This window comes from Ruditapes philippinarum, unplaced genomic scaffold (assembly GCF_026571515.1).
Source record: "Ruditapes philippinarum isolate M1 unplaced genomic scaffold, ASM2657151v2 ctg9126_1_1_1_1, whole genome shotgun sequence".
Classification (NCBI taxonomy): domain Eukaryota; kingdom Metazoa; phylum Mollusca; class Bivalvia; order Venerida; family Veneridae; genus Ruditapes; species Ruditapes philippinarum.
This window is the reverse complement of record NW_026867105.1, coordinates 26,167-37,890: the sequence shown is the minus strand read 5'-3', so window position 1 is coordinate 37,890 and position 11,724 is coordinate 26,167. Positions and strand designations below refer to the sequence as shown.

At 32.5% G+C, this 11,724-nt stretch overlaps 1 long non-coding RNA gene across 1 annotated transcript; it reads left to right on the top strand.

Annotated features, from left to right (window-relative positions):
- The first annotated feature begins 3,785 nt into the window (after positions 1 to 3,785).
- On the top strand, positions 3,786 to 11,464 carry LOC132734868 (uncharacterized). The gene is made up of 4 exons (XR_009626378.1): positions 3,786 to 3,924; positions 9,665 to 9,748; positions 10,248 to 10,310; positions 10,837 to 11,464. It is a non-coding gene; the product is annotated as an uncharacterized LOC132734868 (long non-coding RNA).
- Positions 11,465 to 11,724: the final 260 nt, after the last annotated feature.

Here is an 11,724-nt window from a genome sequence, read left to right as displayed (position 1 = left end):
TAATGTAATATAATTTATAAAAGTATATGCTTCAGTACAATAAATGTAAAATAATTGAATAAATTATGAGAAAAATGTAGAAAATTATACCCAACAATTATGGAGTTTCTTACTCTTTGCGTTTTACAATTTATCTTACATTTGAATGAACATTTAAATGTTTGAAATAAAAATAAAAACATTGCTTAAATTAAATAAAAGAATCTTTGTTTCCAGATAATGCATTAACGTTAAAGAGAGAATGTCATATCAACGTTTCCTTTCTATACATGAAATTATTTACAAAATACTTAAGTTAAATAATAAGATTTATATTTGTAAAAAATATGATACAGTGTGAAGTAAATAAGTTTTCAGAATGAAACGTATGCAAGCTTATTGAAGCTTATAGAATTTCTCATTACTAAATACATAAATTATACACAATTAATAATTTTCATTAAAAATTATAAGATTTTAAATTGCTGCAATTAAGTTCTATCGATTTGATGAAATTTTAAGTAAATTAATGTGGAATGTTAGCAGCATTATCAAAAGATTTCATTAAGATTCAGTATCATAATCTCATTATTTCTAACTTTTAATAATTCTCTGTGTATATATTTCAGTGTACATGAACTGCTTAAATTAACTTAATGAACTAATTTGTCATTCAATAAAATTTATAGGTGCAAAATAATTTGCGAAGGGTTTATTTACAGAATAATTTTCACAATTATTCCAACTTTTTCATTACAGGAATCCTTACCTTATCCTTTACTTACAAGTTTCTTTCACTTTATTAATTAACAATAATTAAATGGGTCAAATTGTATGAAAATGGTAATCCCCCCCCCCCCCCCCTGTTTTTAAGCATAATATATATCACCCTAAGGGCTTAATTGGCACCCCTACTGTTTTGTAATATATCACACTTCCAAATATACAATCTACGCAGCTCCCAATATACAGCTCATAAACTTCCAATAAAGTGCCAGCCCCTTCTGTGTGTATAGAGTTAGGATCCATATCCCACTGTTTTATGAGGGGCTGGGATACATGGTTTGTTGGTTTGTTAACTATTTAAGGCTAAAGAATTTATGTTTTAACAATTGACCAATTTTAATCACAAATATACTTTTAACATCTCTATTGTTTGCACCTCTTTCTATATAACTATCCTGTTCTGGATTTTGTGTTTGTTTCTTCTATTTTTTTTAAATGGTATTTTATTTGTTGTGTGAAACATTCCTATACAGTTGCAAAGCTTACTACTTCTCTATCATGCATCATAAGAACAAGATAAGTTTCGTACTACTGTAAAAAGAATTTTTAGTTCAATTCTGTAACATCGGTCCCCTTCTGTACCCTTAGTTTATAAACACAGAATAACAAAAGATTATATTTGTTATAAATTCATATAAACTTAAATATTATCTTAATAAACTCATAGGTCCACTTGATGTTAAAAAAAAAAAAAAAAAATTATTTCAAATTAAATAATTTTTTTTCAGAGCAAAAAATACTGATTCTTTTTTCAAAATTAAGGAATTTAGTGTTCACAAATACTTTTTTTTATAAATACATCATTTCAGTGCTTTATTTCTGTTACTTCTTCATTTTTCATTGTAACTTTGGTGCTTTAGTGTAAAATTTGCTTTTCAGTTACAGTTTATGTATTAATTAATTAATCAACATAGTGTAAAACCAGAGAGTTCATGAACTGATCATCAACATTAGAGTTGGCAAACAAAAGTACAGTGAGGAAAATAATGCAAGGAAACCTAATACTCGCTTACTCAAGTTACTGGTGTCAATATTGAAATTCTTAAACACTGTTTCACACAAAATATTCCCTAATTTTTTTGGTACTTAAAGATGGTTCAAGCAAATTGCTTTAAAAAATTATACATACCTTGGAAACTCTATTTCATGTGAGTCCCACTCCCATCCATAAAATCTCTTCAATTATTGATCTTTACTGACATATTTTTTGTATTTCAGTCTGAATCCCTGTTTTGAAGTCATAGCTGTCTGTCACTGAAGTATTTACTGTGATAAGACTATAAGACATTTGAGCCACTACATCTTTCTGAAAAATTAAGGCCAGTAGATCTATATCTAAATAAAAGTATTAAAAAAAGAACAATATTACAAAAAAAATGGATTCGTTTTAATTTAAATATTTTGATATAAGATCTATATTGCAATTTTTCTTTAGGGATTCTTATTTCACTCTATTTCATGAATAACAAGATTAAACATATTTTAGGTAAAATCAATGGAAAAACTCACCAATTCTATCTATAAAAAAATCTAGATTTCTACTTGAAAATAATTGACAAAATAAAAAATTTATCAGAATCTATACTGGTTGGGGAGATAACTTCGGCTGGTTGATAAACTCGGCTTTTTATAATTAAATCGAATTATCAGAATTTTTAATCTAATCAAGCTCACCATCTCATACTATTGCTGGAATTCAACAATATCTGAAAATTTTGTCAAGTTTGGTAAGGTATTTAAAAAATAACACACACTTTTACCCGTTTGTTTACAAAACATGCCTATAAAAAGTACGGGAATCCCATTGTTGTGCGCATGTGCAGCAGGTGCTCATTTTAAGGCTCGCACAGGGGTACTTTTATATTTTGACCGACTACCGGTAAAGGTGACGACGTTTCAGTATACATTTTGTAGATGAAATTCTTGCTAACTCAGAAAAAAGGCTGATTACACAATTGTAATCTTTAAGTGAAATGGATTGAAAGACTGATGGTAAATGCACCTTTTATATGTTAATGTGTAAGTTGAATACCACTAAATTAATTTCTTCTTCACTCCGTTGAGCTAAGCAAAAATAAATCTGAATCACTAATTCTTTTACTACATATTTCGTTATACGTTAATAAATGATAATGCATGTGTTTTTACGTAAAAATGATTAATATGTTACAAGTCTGTTGCATATAAATATCGTGTTATCATAGATATTCATTATACGAACGTAATGCTCAACAATTAATATTGGTAACACATATTTTTATTTGACATAAATGAACAGCAAAGAAATAATAAAATGTCTAAACATGTTATTTTACGTTTTAACTTACTCATTTAAGAAGAAAAACAAAGAGCCGGAATTATCTACTCGCGCGCGTTAAAAATATCCCTTTTACGTACCTCTTCCAGGGCCTTTCAAAATTACCCGTTATGTTTCTAAATATAACTTTTATGGTGATACCGGAAAATCGAAGAGCTGAAGTTTATTATGGTGCAAGATTCATCAGAATACGTAAACAAATAAATGAAATATGCCCCCAAAACACTGATTTTTGGCCGAGTTTATCTCCCAAACCAGTATATATATATGTACAGTAGTTAGTAAATTTACTCACCTAGTCTTTAAGAAACAACCAGCAAGTCTACAGCACCTCTTGTAAGATCACATTAAATTTTATTTACCCGTTTAAACCTCAGCTTTGCGTGTCTTTAAACTACACAGGCAAACGCTTGAAGTTCAAAGAGTTTCAGCGGCAACGGACAAATCTTTACGCTTACACGGGGGAGTCAGGTACTCCGTATGCAAGACACAATTTTCGTGACAGCATTTTCGTTTATCTGTGACTTAAAATATCTTTTGTCCCAGGTTTTATAGAATAATTAAATTATCCTTTCCATCAATTATGAATAATTGAAATGTTGATTCATCAGAAATATCATTAAAACGTTTACACACTGTCATCGGACTGGACACCCCTTCAATGGCGTGAAAATGAAGTCGTCTAATTTTGCGTCATCAACTGCGTTGACCCCGTTGTGTGATTACCTCTGTGTATTCGGTCATCAAAAAAAGATTATGTGTCGGAGAAAACAAACTTCAAAAGGGATATTTGTGATGTGGAAGGGGAAATGAACGAACACGGATACATTTTGTAGCTTTTGGTGAGTTTTTTTTTGTTAGAATCTAGTCTACAGTACAGTACAGTACAGTAACTAAGAAAAATCAGGCTGGAAATGAAGAACTTAACTAACTTTTAAGACTTTATAATTTATTGAAACTGGTTCTTAAAAATTTTCTAACTTTGAAATATCTGGGTAGATTTTGCTTATATTTCTCCAAGTCAGTAAAATCTGTGTCAAAATATTTTCAAAGTGCAAATATTCCTGCCTCCACCAAAATGAAGACGATGTCAGGGTAGAAAAAACTTGAATTACCATGTGAGATTTCTTGAAAATTCAGGGTCCATGTCTATTTCACCCTGATTTTGCCAATTCTGGTTCAAAACAGGCCTGAATCGGTCCTGCTTTTCATAAAAGCCATGCTGATTTTTCGTATAGGTAGTGACGGTCCGCCCTGTCCCAAAATATGGTCCGCCTAGTCTCGAGTCACGGTCCGCCCTGTCTCACGGTCTGCCCTAGCTAAAGATACTTCAACGAACAGGTTTTATAGTATTGCTAGACCTGTTTACTGTCGCAACGTCAAAATAAAAGCGACATATAAAGTTATGGAAGCCAGAACTAGGTCTGCCCTGTCCTGCAGGCCCGCCGCCCCCCCCCAGCCCAACAAATTGTGCGCTTTAGGGCTTTTTCTTATATAGATGATGGTCGCCCTTGACACATCTATGAAATTTCAGATTATAAAATTGGTCTGTCTTGCAGTTCGAAATATTGAGACTACCCCCCCCCCCATCCTTCCCTACCATTTCAACATTTCTATATAGCCTAGCTATTCATAACAACAACAACATGACACTATTACACAATTTCATTACACCAATTTTTAGCTCGACTTTTCTATGAAAAGGGGAGCTATCCTACTCGCCCCGGCGTCGGCGTCGGCGTCACACCTTGGTTAAGTTTTTCGTACCACCCCACTTTATTTCAGAAGTATTACAAGTATGGCTTTGAAACTTACCATACTTGTTCACCATCATAACCTCCATCTACAGACAAGAGTACATAACTCTGTCAAGGTTTTTGACAGAATTATGGCCCTTTTTTGACTTAGAAAGTGTATTGAGCTTGGTTAAGTTTTTTTGTACCACCTCACTTTATTTCAAAAACCATTGGAGGTATTGCTTTGAAACTGACCATACTTGTTTACCATCACGACCTTCATCAACAGACAAGAGGACATAACTCTGTCAAGGTTTTTGACAGAATTATGCCCCTTTTTGACTTAGAAAATACATTGAATATGGGTAAAATCCACTTATTGCCTTAACCCTTTGAGATATTGCTTTGAAACTTTTAATGCTATTTCACATCATTACCCCCATCTGTACGCAAGAGAAGGTAACTCTGTCAAGGATTTGTTTTAAAAATTAAGGCCTTTTATCGACTTAGAATCTTGGTTAAGTTTTAGTACCAGTCCACTTTTTGACTGAACTGTTTGAGATATTAATTTGAAAGTTGGAATACTTGTTTACAATCATGATTCCCAAACATGTCCAGGAGAAGGTAATTCTGTCAAAGATTTTATTTGAATTATGGCCCTTAACTGTCAATGTTTTGTATTATAGGCAAGCACTAAAAAACTTAAAAAATCTAAAAAAATTCATTCCTATCCACTTGTTCACTTTACCATAAATTATGTCATAATAAAATAATTCTTCACTAAATATCTTAATGCTCATGGCCATTGTTCACTTTAAAAATACAGAGATTCTTGTATTGCCTTTTACTGCAAAAACTTTTTTTATTGGCAAGCAATAAAAAAGTCGAGCGCGCTGTCTTACGGACAGCTCTTGTTAAGTACACCAGTTTGATCTACATTTCAATAGAGGTATAATGAAAGTTGCCTAGTAGAATCTAGTGTCAGTTTATTGATACTAGATTCTAAATGGCATTTACAAGCTCCTGCCTCAGTCCTTCTCGTAAATACCAGCAGACAAGTGGACTTTTTTATCCCTGGCAGTCATCGAATTTAGCACTGGCCCGGTGGCCCATGGCCAGTGAAAATTTGTTAGGGCCAGTCTGAGTGTAAATATTAGAGAAAATGTAGTTAAATATTAGTAGGATAAATTCAAATCTAGAATTCGGGCCAGTAAATTCAAAACCATAAATTCAATGACTGCCCTGGACATAAGAAGATTACCGTTTATGAAAGAATTAAGTCTGGGTTTGGTTGTATAGGCCAGTAAAAGTAAAGATACACCTAGAACTAATTGCAAAAGAATTCTTATCAACACCTCACTGAAGAACTTAAAGAATCTTAAGTGCTTACCATAAAAAGTCCCGAAATTTTGCGTTTGCAATTAAAAAGATAAAATCGGTTTTATGTCATGATTTTTTCCGTTTTAAAACTTGCTCTGACTACGCTACTATACCAGTAGTTCTAGGTTGACCCCCAAATTAGGGTATATTGACTAGACTAGTAGTCTGGTTTTAGTTGTCCCCAACCATACACAGATATTGACCTTTCATTCAGGTGTTTTAGATTTTGTTTTAATTTTAACAATAAGGTTTTAATCTTCAGACTCATAATGACCTTTTAGGTTTATACACTTTTGATACATGTAGTTTATTTATTTATAAATGTGCCTCACAATTATAGATTTCTAATGATTTCTCCCAGATCCAGATTTATCACCCCAAAAATGTTTCACTTTAAAAGTGGAAAATGTTTAAAACTGATTTTTCCCCTTGATATGGATGAACAACAGCTCAAGATATACAGCCTAATATTGTTAAATTAAATTCATCCCAAAACTCAATTAATTGAAATCTCAATCTTCAATATGCTTCTAATGCTACACAGACCACTGGTGTCACAAGTTTATTCAACCAAAATTTTGATAAAAAATAAATAATTATATAAATGAATGATTACTTTTTGCTATTTAAATTGATTATTTGATTGCAAAGAATGAGGTTGATGTGTACTAAAATTGTCCAAATTACCCCTGTGAGAATTCCATGAATAATTCATGAACTGTTCATGAACATATTCATGGACAAGTTCATGAATGTGCATGAACAACAAATGAGACTTTTTTTAGTTCACGGACAATTCATGAATCAAGATATTCATGAACATGTTCATGAATATATGTTCATGAACATTCATGAATATATCGATTCATGAATTGTCCATGAAAGAAAAAAAAGTCTCATTTGTTGTTCATGCACATTCATGAACTTGTTCAAATGCACATTCATGAAATTGTTCATGAATATGTTCATGAGCAATTCAAAAACTTCTCCCAGGGGTCATAATAATGTGACATCACAATCAATTTTCATTTAATTCTAAGACTGCTGATTTGTACCAGCCATAAAATGCACAATAGACAGTGTTTTAGTACAAATACAAAACACAAAAGCCCATTACACAGGTAATGAAACTTGTTAAACACTGTGCTCATTGATTCCCTATGTACAAATTGAATTGTCATTAGAATTCACGACTTGCCAGTTTGCTCTTCAATTTATTTCTTTGACACAATTTTCCATAAGATTTTATATAGTCCATTATGTAAATACATCACTTTTTCTTCATTTTGCTAAGTCATTGTTATTTATTCCATTTTTTAGTAAGTTTGCACCGAAAGTTTGTTAAAACACATGTAGAACTTTGTTACTGACAGCCATGTTAACTATTGCATTATGGGTGTTACCAAGGTCAGCCAACTCTTGTTGATGATCAGTGAGTTCATGAACTCACGAGAGTTCATGAACTGAAATTTTTCAGTTCATGAATGAAATTTTTTCTAAAACACTAAAAAGTATTCACATGGGTTAAAATTGTAAAGACAAAATTTTTTTTTAAAGTTCATGATTATTGTCAGCTTGTTCATGAACATACCAAAATGTTCATGAACAGAGCAAGAATGATGCCAAAATGTTCATGAACACATCAACATGATCATGAACAGACATACATATTCATGAACTTGAATGTTCATGAATATTTGTTCATGAACATTTCTGCCAAGATGATGAACAATTGAAAGATGTTCATGAATATTCATGAACTGTTCATGAAAATTCATGAATTGATGAACATGCTTTCGCAGGGGCATGTTCAGAAAATAAAGTGATGATGGGGACTGCCACCCTCGATCAAAACGCCCTAACAGAAGGGGGCACATACCCCTTCTGGCAACCCCCTAATGTATCTTTTGGATCAGGGGGGTGGGTGGCGCCGAAAAAGTGGTCACTTTTTTAAACAGTATTTCTCAAACAAAACAAGTGTTTGGGCCCTACATAAGGCATTTTTTTCACCATTTGAGACAACAAAAGGGTGGGGGGGGGCTTAGAATAGAAAGGTGTATATATCTGGTAATGGGTTAAATTATAGCTGCCATTTTTTTCAAATACATTGTACACATGTATGTCTGACTGTGCTCTAATGGATGACAATTGATACAGAAAATTTTACTCAGGCTTGACTTAAATTCTATTACACTATAATATAAAGCATATATTCTGACTAATACAAAAAAACATGTAGTTAGAATATCAAGCTTATGTGGAAACTGTAACAGTTTAATTGCTTAGAAATCTTTTGCCATTAGGGTCAAAGTTGAAAATTCCCTACAAGAATTCGTAAATTGAAAGGTAAAAAAAATCAGTAATGGCAGAGCTTTTCCATATTGTTAAGTGATATGTGATGAAAAAACAAATCTAACCACATGACCCATATTGCCATATTCGTACCCAGTATATTATTTACTCCTGAACATTTATATAATTTATGTACTATGAGTTTTCTAATATTCAAATAGGAAAACAAGTTGACTCATTAGATTTAAGTGTCTTATTGTTTGTAAAACATGGTTTAAAAGTGTATATTATGCATAGTACTAATGTCTCCCTGGATTAGAAAATTCACCACGAATGCTTGGTACATATTATGTTAAATTCTCAATTTGAGTGCATGTGATACATTTTTCCCCCATTTGTTTTGTACTCAGGCACCATTAAGAAACTAGGGGGGGTGGGGGAATGATGACACTGGGACCAGTGACTTTTCATAGCAATCAGTGACAGCCATAGCAATCTGTGACTTTACAAAGCAACCAATGACTCCCATAGCAACCATTTACTTTCCATAGCAACTAGTGATATTTCATACCAGTTGGAGACTGCCATAGCAACCATGACTTTCCATGATGAAATTTACTTCCCTTAATAACCAGTAATTTTCTGGAAGTTCCATAACCATTGAAATAAATTTCTTAAGTACATACATTGTACCTATGATCTCTACCAGCATCAACTTAATTCTTAGTAACCAGTGGAATCCATAGCAACCAGTGTCTTATCTTCCAATTTAAGCAACCTTTATCTTTCCATAGCAACTGTTGACTTTTCTTTTCATATCAGTTACAGACTTTCCATAAGAACCATTGACTTCCATAGCAAAATTTGATTTTCTATAGTAACCAGTACCATTGACTTTCATAGCAACCTGCTGGCCAGCAGGAATCGAAGGTCACTGCCGCCTTTACTACCAGTAAAGAGCCAGGCTTTATTGTTAGCTGACCAAATTGATAATGAAAGTTTTATAAATGAAAGCTAGACAATGTCTATTTCAGAAATTTATCAGGTTTAGCATTTATCTGTATTTATTTACCCTAAAACTTATTATTTTCCTAAAATTTAAATTTATACTATAACACAATTGAATATGTTTGTAATGGTACAACAGTTAAAAAATAGTTGCTTAAAATTTCAGGTTCCAAGCCTGTAAACTGAGCCAAGCAAAATAGATATGTGATGGAGGAGACTGGTGATTACAAACTAATCAAAAGAAGAATATGTAAGTGAATTGACTATTGAGTACAAAGTTGTTGTGGTGTTTAAGGGATTTTAGGGTTTTAACTTCTGCATGAATGATAGGAATTCAAAATGAATTGGTTAATGCAGCTACCATTAGTAGATGATGTATTGCGTGCTATTCTTAAGTCCCTCGATCAAAGTTATAGCAGTGAATTAAAGTGTATTCATGCATTATGTCAGGCATGAGCAGGTACCTGAGTAGATAAACCAACATTCTGTAAGATGTTTGATTTATGTAGTTTCCTCACATGAAAGTACACAGAGTCGTCAGTGGGAGTTGCAAGTGATTTGAAGTCAACTTATCTAAGCCAAGCACACCCCATTGTCTGCTTATCTGAACTCTGTTCTTTGAATTGAATATTCATCAAATATCTGATATTGGTTGAGACAGTATTGTTCCAGTTACTACAGCATTCCTTTGGACCACATTAAATATGCATTTGTTAATTGTTATAATGTAAATATTACCATTATTTCAGGTCATATCTTGGATAAAAGTGGTTACCTTCAACAACTAGATATATTGGTTACAGTTAAATTAAGTAAGTACTTGTACAATATCTACAAAATGTGCTAAAATGATACTTTAGACAGTACTTTACCAAATACAATTCTCTTTGCCTGTTTTGTTCTTCAACCATTTGAAACTCTTTAGTAATCACAGTCCTCTTGTCTTGAGGAAATTTAAAGATCAATTACCCTTTTATATATCACCTCTAAAGAGAGCATATATTTTGTTAAGTAAAAATGGCTTGGCCCTATAAAGAAATTTGTGAATGATTCTTGTCTTTCACCTTAAACTTACTCAAAAAATAATGATGCAATATAAACATTTAAATGTATTATATGGACTATAGTTAATATGCAATTGTAGACATAAATAATTATTATTCTTAAGTTTAGTTAGTAAATTTGTTGAATAATTTGGCCTCTAAATAAATGTCTGTCTTTTAAAGGCAATTGCATATCTTAATCAATGTCACAGTATATAAATTGAATATGAAGTACTGTATTCATCAAATTGTGAAATATAAAAAAAGTAAAATAGTTTTTTTTGTTTATTTTCAGATATTGTTGTTAAGAAGATTTTCCCTATTCATCTTAGAGGAACAGAAACATGTTTGGATGGAACATGTGCTTAAACTTTGCATAAGTTTTGTTGAAACTTCCATTTGATACTGAAGATGGTTGTTGAATATTGTTTGTTAACAATATCTATATGGCTTTAAAGAGAGATGTTGACAGGTGCAATTTTAGTGCAAAAAGTGCATGTGTAACATGTTGAATGAACAAACAATAGTATGCAGTAAAACACCAGGAATCATTATGTTTTCATAACATTTTAACAACTAAGTAAATGGGTCGGAATGTCCATCTATCCATCCATCAAAAGTAGATATCTACATGTTAGTGAAACTTAATACATTATAGATGGATATATCTCATTGGGGAGAAATGATGTGTTGAATTTGTATGCCCCCCTTTGAAGGAGGGGGGGGGGTATATTGTTTTGCTAATGTCAGTCCGTCGGTAGACCACATGGTTTCCACTAATTATCTTGAAAACTATTTATCATATAGTCTTAATATTTCACATAATGATTGGTCATAACTAGTAGATGACCCATATTGATTTTGGGTTCACTAGGTCAAAGGTCAAGGTCACAGGAGCCTTAAATGTCAGAATAGTTTCTGCTGATTTTTTACCAGGTTTTTCCGAAGGAAAAACTGGTTATTAGAAGATTGAGGTAATGTCGGCGGGCGGGCGGACGGGCGGGCGGGCGGGCGGGCGGGCCGTAAACAATTTCCTTCTGTGCGCAACTCCTCCTACATTTCTTCAACGGATTTTGACCAAACTTCACAGAAGCTTTGTCATCAAGTGCCCTGGCGCTATTGTCGGGGTTTTGCGATTAGATAATATTTGACCTAATTATGGCCCTTTGTTTTTTTTTCTTAT